This window comes from Lathyrus oleraceus, chromosome 6 (assembly GCF_024323335.1).
Source record: "Lathyrus oleraceus cultivar Zhongwan6 chromosome 6, CAAS_Psat_ZW6_1.0, whole genome shotgun sequence".
In the NCBI taxonomy this organism is placed as follows: domain Eukaryota; kingdom Viridiplantae; phylum Streptophyta; class Magnoliopsida; order Fabales; family Fabaceae; genus Lathyrus; species Lathyrus oleraceus.
Window position 1 is genome coordinate 350,621,980 of NC_066584.1, and position 9,755 is coordinate 350,631,734.

At 39.3% G+C, this 9,755-nt stretch overlaps 1 non-coding gene across 1 annotated transcript; it reads right to left on the reverse strand.

Annotated features, from left to right (window-relative positions):
• Positions 1 to 765: 765 nt before the first annotated feature.
• On the reverse strand, positions 766 to 872 carry LOC127099582 (small nucleolar RNA R71). Its single transcript, XR_007794070.1, has one exon. It is a non-coding gene; the product is annotated as a small nucleolar RNA R71 (small nucleolar RNA).
• Positions 873 to 9,755: the final 8,883 nt, after the last annotated feature.

Genomic DNA, 9,755 nt, shown 5'->3' on the forward strand with positions numbered 1-9,755 from the left:
ACTCAATGAACCAACTCTAGGGCTTTGCTTCCATAATAAATGCACTTGCTTGCTTGCACAACTGGATCTCCTAACCAGTCTTGACTGATGACTTGCACTAGGCAATGGACAATGCAATGCTATGCAGTGGACAATGCAATGCTAATGACCTAAAAATGAAAATGAATATACAAAATGGGAGGTGCAAATTTGAGGTGCTACACCGGGGACCAATTTCGTCAAATTTCATTTTCCTGTTGTTATATCGTTTAGACTTAGGTTATTTCCCGCCGGTCAATGCGAAGAACTCGCAGCACCGGAAGTTTAAGCTTAGTAAACCCTCTGGCGGAACCTGAACGTTACGCTCGCGCACGTTTATTCTTTCATAGAATTAAGAGAGCTATGGCCGAAGATCAAAACCAAAGACCTCTTAAGGACTTCGCTCAACCATCTAATGAAGAACCTAGTTCTAGTATAGTAAACCCAATCATCCCAGCTAATAATTTTGAACTTAAACCATCCCTGTTGCAACTAGTGCAACAGAGACAATTCGCGGGTCTCGCTACCGAGAACCCTAACCAACATTTAAAAATATTTCTTCAATTAGCAGATATTTTTAAAACCAATGGAGCTTCTCTTGAGGCAATACATTTAAGATTATTCCCTTTTTCCCTCAGAGATAAAGCCCTATCATGGTTAGATTCCCTTCCACCCAATTCCATTACGACTTGGGATAACCTTAGAAGAGTTTTTCTTGCTAGATATTTTCCCCCGAGTAAGACCGCCGTTCTTCGAAACCATATAACTAGATTTACCCAAAACCATGGAGAATCGTTGTTCGAAGCTTGGGAGAGATATAAAGAGTTGTTACGAGCATGCCCACATCATGGCTTAAAAAACTGGTTAATCATTCAAACCTTCTATAATGGACTTCATTATAACACAAAGATGACCATCGACGCTGCCGCAGGCGGTGCTCTGATGAACAAACCTTATCCTGAAGCTAGTGCCCTCATCGAAGATATGGCTCAAAACCATCAATCATGGGGAGTCGAACGAGCGACAGTGGAGAAGAAGGAAGCCCAAGGAGGAGTGCATGAACTAAGCTCTATAGACATGATGCAAGCTAAAATGGACGCATTAGCCCTCAAAGTCGAGCATATGTACACGAACCCGAACACTGTAGCCGCAGTTTCGTCGGATTGTGAGATATGTGGAACCCAAGGACACCAATCCGCAGAATGCAGTCTATTGCACGAAACCCACTCCTAGCAAGTGAACTACACCCAAGGGAACCCATACTCGAATACCTATAACCCTGGATGGAGGAATCACCCTAACTTCTCCTATAAAAACAATAACCCTATTCAAAATAATACACCTCCGAGACCTAGTTATCAAGCCCCTGGATCAAATCAACCTATGCAACCTGTACCACCAAAACCGAGCCTTGAGAAAATTATGGAAAATTTTATCACCGCTCAAACCCAACAAAACAAGGAGTTCATGAACCAAAACATTCATGTTAACAAATTTATTACTCAGTTAGGAACCAAGGTTGACCAAATAGTTACTCATACCAAGATGCTTGAAACCCAGATCTCTCAGGTAGCTTTAAACCAAGCCCCTCAGACTACACCTAGAGGACAATTCCCTAGACAACCTCAACAAAATCCGAGAGGACAAGCCAATGCCATTACCCTAAGAAGTGGGAACGCTTATGATGAGCCACCAAACCCAAGATTGAGTGAACCCGAAACTTCTAAGGAATGTACCAAACCCCCGGACAAAGTAAAGGAACCAGAGGAATCTGAAAACCAGGAAGGTCGAGATAAAGGAGAAGAACCTAAAGATAAAATTTACGTACCGCCCCCACCATATAAACCACCTATACCATATCCCCAAAGACTCAAACAAACCCAGATCAATAAACAGTACCAAAAATTTATTAAAGTTATAGAAAAACTTCATGTAGAAATCCCTTTCACAGAAGCCATCACCCAAATACCTTCTTATGCAAAGTTTCTGAAAGACATCCTTACCAACAAACGTAGACTTGACGATCTGAAGCCTTTGGAATGTAATGCTATTTCCGAGGACAAATTAGCAAAGAAAGATGAAGATCCTGGAAATTTCTCCATTCCTTGCCTTTTGGGTAATCATGTCATCGATAAAGCTTTTCTAGACTTAGGAGCTAGTGTGAGTTTAATGCCTCTAGCAGTTTGTGAGAGGTTAACCTTAGGAGAATTACAACCCACTAAGATGTCACTTCAGTTAGCCGATAGATATGTTAAATATCCGATAGGCATTTTAGAAGATGTTCCTGTTAGGATAGGTCAACTATTTATCCCTACTGATTTTGTCGTCATGGACATTAAAGAGGACAATGATATACCAATTCTTCTAGGTAGACCATTCTTATCGACTGCAGGAGCCATAATAGATGTCAAGAAAGGAAAGTTGACATTTGAGGTAGGTGACGAGAAAATAGAAATTATACTTTCGAAATTTCTTATGGCACCTGTGATGGGAGACTCGTGTTATGCCTTAGATATCATTGATGAATGTGTTAGAGAATTAGAACAAAAAGAAATTATAAAAACAATCAAGTTACCATCAACCCCCATAAAGGAAGATGATGACTTTAAAGAACCTTACATCGATGATAACCTTTACGAATGTTTATCCCTTACCCCAGATCCTATGCCATGCCCTAAGAAACCAATCTTAGAACTTAAGGAACTGCCTAAGAACCTGAGATATGAGTTCCTCGATGAAAAGATGAACCGCCCAGTTATAGTCAGTGCTACCTTGAGCCAAGAGGAGACGAACCAACTTTTAGACGTTTTACGAAGATATCCCTCAGCCTTAGGATATAATATCTCTGACCTGAAAGGTATAAGCCCATCCGTATGCATGCATCGGATTTCGCTCGAAGAAGATTCAAAACCCTCTAGGGAGCATCAGAGAAGAATAAACCCTATAATGAGTGATGTTGTTAAGAAGGAAGTTCTTAAGTTACTTGAGGCAGGTATAATCTACCAGATCTCGGATAGTAAGTGGGTGAGCCCTGTGCATGTAGTACCTAAAAAGGGAGGCATCACAGTCGTGCAAAACGATAAAGGCGAACACGTAGCAAAACGTTTAGAAGGAGGATGGCGGATGTGTATAGATTATAGAAAATTAAATAAAGCAACTAGGAAGGACCATTTCCCTTTACCATTCATAGACCAGATGTTGGAGCGTCTAGCCAGACACTCTCACCTCTGTTATTTAGATGGATACTCTGGATTCTTCCAAATACCTATTCACCCAGAAGATCAAGAAAAAACTACCTTTACATGCCCTTATGGAACTTTTGCCTACAGACGAATGTCTTTCGGTCTCTGTAACGCCCCAGCTACTTTCCAACGCTGCATGATGTCAATCTTCGCAGATTACCTAGATGGTATCATGGAAGTGTTTATGGACGATTTCTCGGTTTGCGGATTCAATTTTCACAATTGTCTTGCTAACCTTGAGAAAATCCTGGAGAGATGCGTGGAGGTGAACCTCGTGCTAAATTGGGAAAAATGTCATTTCATGGTGACCGAAGGAATAGTTTTAGGACATATAGTTTCCGAAAAAGGTATAGAGGTAGATAAAGCTAAAATAGAAGTTATAGAAAACCTAAAACCACCAAAAACCATCAGAGAAGTCCGAAGCTTTCTTGGACATGTTGGATTCTACCGGCGTTTTATTAAGGACTTCTCCAAAATAACTAAACCATTAACCGGACTTTTAATGAAAGATGCCGAATTCATTTTCGACGAAAAATGTAATGACGCATTTAATCTTTTAAAACAAGCATTAATCTCTGCACCCATTATGAAACTGCCCGATTGGTCGGAACCTTTTGAGATAATGTGCGATGCTAGTGATTATGCAGTTGGAGCCGTTCTAGGACAAAGGAAAGATAAAAAAGTACATGCCATTTATTATTCCAGTAGAACCCTAGATGCTGCCCAACTTAACTACACAACAACCGAAAAAGAATTACTCGTTGTAGTTTTCGCTATAGACAAATTTAGATCTTATCTAGTAGGAGCAAAAATTATTGTTTACACCGATCATGCTGCCATTCATTACCTATTAAGTAAAAAAGATGCCAAGCCCAGGTTACTCCGATGGATTCTATTACTACAAGAGTTTGATTTAGACAAAAGAGATAAAAAAGGCACTGAGAATGTAGTAGCCGATCACCTTTCTAGCCTAGAACATCTAAAACCTGAACTAGTACCCATAAACGATGATTTCGCCTATGATAGACTGATCGCTAGAGTAGAAACCATTGAAGACAATAACCTAGATCCTTATGAGCATTCCCAAAATTCCTTAGCAATAAGTAACGTACCCTGGTATGCAGATTTTGTTAATTACCTAGCTGCTGATATAGTACCCCCTGATCTTGACTACCACCGCAAGAAGAAATTCTTCCACGATGTAAGAAACTTCTATTGGGACGAACCGCTCCTTTTCAAAAGGGGTAAAGATGGCATTTTTCGCCGTTGCGTTCTAGAAGAAGAGGTAAATAATATTATCGAGCATTGTCATTCTGCACCTTATGGTGGACATGCGAGCACCTCTAAGACATACACCAAAATTCTTCAAGCTGGCCTATTCTGGCCCACCATGTGGCGTGATGTCTATGCTTTCATTGTCAAGTGTGATAGATGCCAACGCACTGGAAACATTTCAAGACGTGATGAAATGCCTCTAAGAAACATTCAGGAAGTAGAACTCTTTGATGTATAGGGTATAGATTTCATGGGACCCTTTCCACCATCCTTAGGAAACAGGTATATTTTAGTAGTTGTAGACTACGTGTCTAAGTGGATTGAAGCTATAGCTGCACCCACAAATGACACTAGGGTAGTAATCAAACTATTTAAAAACTATATATTCCCTAGATTTGGAACACCATGTTTAGTCATAAGTGATGGAGGATCACACTTTATATCGAGAATATTTGACAAACTTTTAAGAAAATATGGAGTTAGGCATAGAGTAGCAACACCGTACCACCCACAAACTAGTGGCCAAGTAGAAGTATCTAATAGGGAGATAAAACAAATCCTAGAGAAAACTGTTTCTATTTCTAGGAGAGACTGGTCTCAGAAGCTTCAAGAAGCATTATGGGCCTATAGAACCGCTTTCAAAACCCCTATAGGAACTACCCCTTACCAACTAGTTTATGGAAAATCATGTCACTTACCATTCGAATTAGAGCATAAAGCCTATTGGGCCATTAAAACTTTGAATTTAGACTACCTAGCCGCTGGAGAAAAGCGTACCCTAGACATTCATAAATTAGAAGAACTTAGGCAATCTGCCTACGAGAATGCAAAAATATATAAAGAGAGGACAAAAGCCTATCATGACAAAAGAATAGTAAAGAAAAACTTCAATGTAGGCGATTATGTTCTCCTTTTCAACACTAGGTTACGACTCTTCCCTGGAAAGCTACGTTCAAGATGGACGGGTCCTTTCGAAGTATCCAAAATTCTGAGATCCGGAGCCGTAGAAATCAAGAACGATACCTGTAGTCCATTCATTGTAAATGAACAAAGACTGAAGCTCTACGAAGGAGGAGACATTCCAGCATACTACTCGAGCCACACCCTGATTGATCCACCGATTCATACTACTACAGGTGTATAAATTCTAACCGTCAAGCTAATGACGTTAAACAAGCGCTGCGTGGGAGGCAACCCATGGTTTTTCTTTCATTTTACTTTTTCGCATTTATTTAATTTTATTTTTATTTTTATTTTATTTTATCATATTTTGCATTAAGACTAAGATTTGAATGGTTTGTATTTTCAGGATCACTTTCTTAACTTTTACAGGATGCCCTGATGGCGAGGATGGTTCAGAGAGATCGTCGTCGTACCCGATCCCGTCGTCCACCTCAGGATGGCGAGGGCACTAGTGGTCAGCAATAGGTTGCCAGGTAACTCTTCCTTATCTTATTTCGAAACATTGGGGACAATGTTCGATTTAAGTGTGGGAGGAGACTCTATCATCTTTTCTTTATTGTTTTTCTCGCTTTTCCTTTATCGTTTTTCTTTGCTGTTTTTAGATAATTTACTTCCTTTTAGTTGTTTATTTTGCTTTTTAGTATAATGCATGAGTCTGACGAGTCACCAAATATAGTAGATCCTTAGTCCAATCCTACCTCCCCATACCTTTAGCCCCACCAAAAAAAATTTTGCAAAAGAAAATAGTGTTATTTCGAAAGTTTTCAGGTTTTAAGGACATGCTTTGAGTAAGGATGCGGTGACTTGGGAGAACTTTGCGAAACATCAGTATCTGTTTTAGCACCATAAGCTTCGTAAATATAGGAATCATTCCCGAAACCCCATATACCATGGCCTTAATCATCATTTCCGTATAAGTCCTTAGTAGTTTATCTCAGCAGTCAGCTCCGGCCTACGCATCCTCTACATAGGGGACCGATGCAAATAAGTGAATGATCCAGAAAAATAAAAAAATAAAAGAAAGCAAAAAGGTAATTCCGGTATAGGTGACCCTCACAAAGTCATTTAAACCAAAGAATTGTAAAACATTGCTACAAAAAGAAAAAGAAAAAAAAGAAAAAGAAAAAGAAAAGCAGTACTCACTGTTAGTTGGTTCAGAGGTATCTGGCACTGAACTCGGTAGGGCGGATTACGATCCGATCCCCCATAACTACAGTTGGGTCCAATAAAAGGGTTTACACATGTTTATGTGCCAGAAACCCCAAGCTCTGATCATAATCACTAACAGGCCACTCTACTATGAAGCATGTACGGATAACGGGCTTAATGTGATTGCGCCTGAATGAAAAGGACACAGAAAGAGATGAAGAGGCAGGCCTAGGTATTGTGGGATAATATGGGTTGGTTAATATAGGAATGAAGTTTATGTCCGTATTTGCGGATTAGTGTCATCATGATACCCTTAGTTCACTCAGTTAGTACCTATCACTACATCCCGACTTGAACTTAGAATTTTTACCTGAAACACTCGTTTACACAAATTTTCTTTTATGAGCTTTTCAATGTTTTGCTTGAGGACAAGCAAAGGTTTAAGTGTGGGAGAGTTTGATCACACTAAAATTTACGTATTTTTGACTCCGATTTCACATGCATTCTAGTCGTTTTATTATCATTTTGTTGTGTTATTACTGTGTTTTCCTTTGTTTTTAGGTTTTTACTTTAATCGGAGTCCCGATCGAGAAAAGGAGTGAAAAAGAGCTAAAAACCCTAAAATTCAGCATTTTGTGCTTATGGCCTACCCCATGGCGGGCGCCACAGACCAAGCCATGACGTGTCCAAGTCCAACTTCCTCAACTCCCACGTTTCCCCACTTCATCCACTAAGGCGCCCCACTTTGTGCTTGTGGCGGACGCCATAGCCTTGTGGCGGGCGCCACAAGAAGGAAACGGTTTCCTCTATTTTCAAGTTGAAGGGCATCCAAGTCAATTCCACCTTTTTATTTGCTTATAAATAGAAACGCGAATTCGGTTTTACAATCATCCAAACTTAGAGCAGACGAACACCCAAACTTAGAGCAGACGGACATCCAAACTTAGAGCAGAGGCAAACTCAAAAGCAACTTTGTTTCACTTAGGCATATATTCAGTATTTTATAGTGGTAATCGCTTCGCATTGGAGTGTTACCACAATTGTGTCATCAAGTCTGTGATAGAGTCTGTAATCGAGTTTGAAGCACTTTGGAAGGAAGTTAATCCTGCCGTCATTTTCTTTTCCGCATTGCAATTTACTCAGCCCTCCGATTGGAGCAGGTTTTTATTACTCGCCTTTACTTTATTTATTTCTCGCACTCGCTTTACTTTATTTATTTCCCGCATTCGCTTTACTTTATTTATTTCCCGCACTCGCTTTACTTTATTTATTTCCCACACTCGCTTTACTTTATTTATTTCCCGCACTCGCTTTACTTTATTTATTTCCTTCACTCGCTTTACTTTATTTATTTCCCGCACTCACTTTACTTTATTTATTTCCGCACTCGCACTACTTTTATTTTTTTTAATGCACTTTTACTTTACCATGTCTAGCTAAATTTACAAGGCTAGAATGTAAGGATCGTAATTAAACCAGTAATCCGTACAATTGTTCGTAGAAACACTTAAAGGGTTATTTTAACTTTCAACTTAAGTTTTCCCGCACTCCAATTCCGTTGGGTAAGATCGAAAGCCGTCCAACGTCTTTATAAACTTAATTGTTTTTAACTATTTCAAAAACAGCGAAAGCGCTTTGTTTAGTTCATTAGGAGTTTTTAACATCAAGAAGAAAAGAGATTTTAAAACTATTTTCGGACGCGTTTATAAGTTTAGAGTCTGGTTCGTGAGAACCTCTTTTGGTTAAGAAATCCAGGTTATAATACTTTTCAACTTAGTCAAGATACTATATTTCTTAAAAATAGGTTTACTACTCTAACGCAATGCGCGCCTTTTTATAAGTGACAATAAGAGGGTTTGATTAGGGAGTACAACTCGGTTCTGAATACGCGAAAGCAACAGTTCCTGTTAAATTAGTTCTTTTCAAAGTAGGAAACATTGCCCATAAGTAGCTCTACTAGCAAGTACTTGGATTATCAATTAATTACGTGAATTACATTCGACCCTATCTTTATCAATTATATTCTATTTCAATACTTTACTTTTTATTGCACACTACAAAAACACTTATTTTGATTGCCTTTGATAAACACCATAACAACAGATAACGATAGCTTGATACTTGGTCTCTGTGGATACGATAATCTTTTATATTACTCTGACGCGTTCGTATACTTGCGAACACCGCATCAAGTTTTCCAACGCATCACTGACCTACGCTGGTCTTGTTCTACTCGAGCAGGTTGCTCTTACACAACTACTTGCGTTTCCTGCTCTAATTCCTCCATAGGTGTATTGATGCTTTGTGATTCTTGAATTTCTTCAAGCTCTACTTTCCTCCCACTGATTCCTTTGGAAATAAAATCCCTTTCCAGGAAAACTCCAGTTCGAGCGACAAACACTTTGCCCTCTGAAGGATTGTAGAAGTAATACCCTCTTGTTTCTTTAGGATACCCCACAAATAAGCATTTGTCAGATTTGGGCTCAAGCTTAGTTGAAATTTGTCGTTTCACATAAACTTCGTAACCCCAAATCTTCATGTAAGACATATGTGGTTTCTTACCACTCCATATTTCATATGGTGTATTTTCAACCTTCTTGGATGGAACACGGTTAAGTGTGTAAGCTGATGTCAATAGTGCATGTCCTCAAAAGGAGTTTGGAAGATCGGTGTGACTCATCATGGATCGGACCATGTCTAACAGGGTTCGATTTCTTCTCTCAGATACACCATTCCATTGGGGTGTTCCAGGAGGAGTAAGTTGGGATAGGATCCCACACTCTTTCAGATGGTCATCAAACTCTAGGCTTAAATACTTACCACCTCGATCTGATCGAAGAGTTTTTAATATTCTTACCTAGTTGGTTTTGTACTTCATTCTTGAATTCCTTGAACTTTTCAAAGGACTCTGATTTGTGTTTCATTAAATACACATAACCATATCTACTGAAATCATCAATGAATGTGATGAAGTACTGAAAACCTCCTCTGGCTGGTATGTTCAGTGGTCCACATACATCAGTATGTATGAGGGCCAAAAGATCATTAGCTCTTTCACCTTTTCCTGTGAATGGAGACTTTGTCATCTATCCAATTAAACAAAATCTG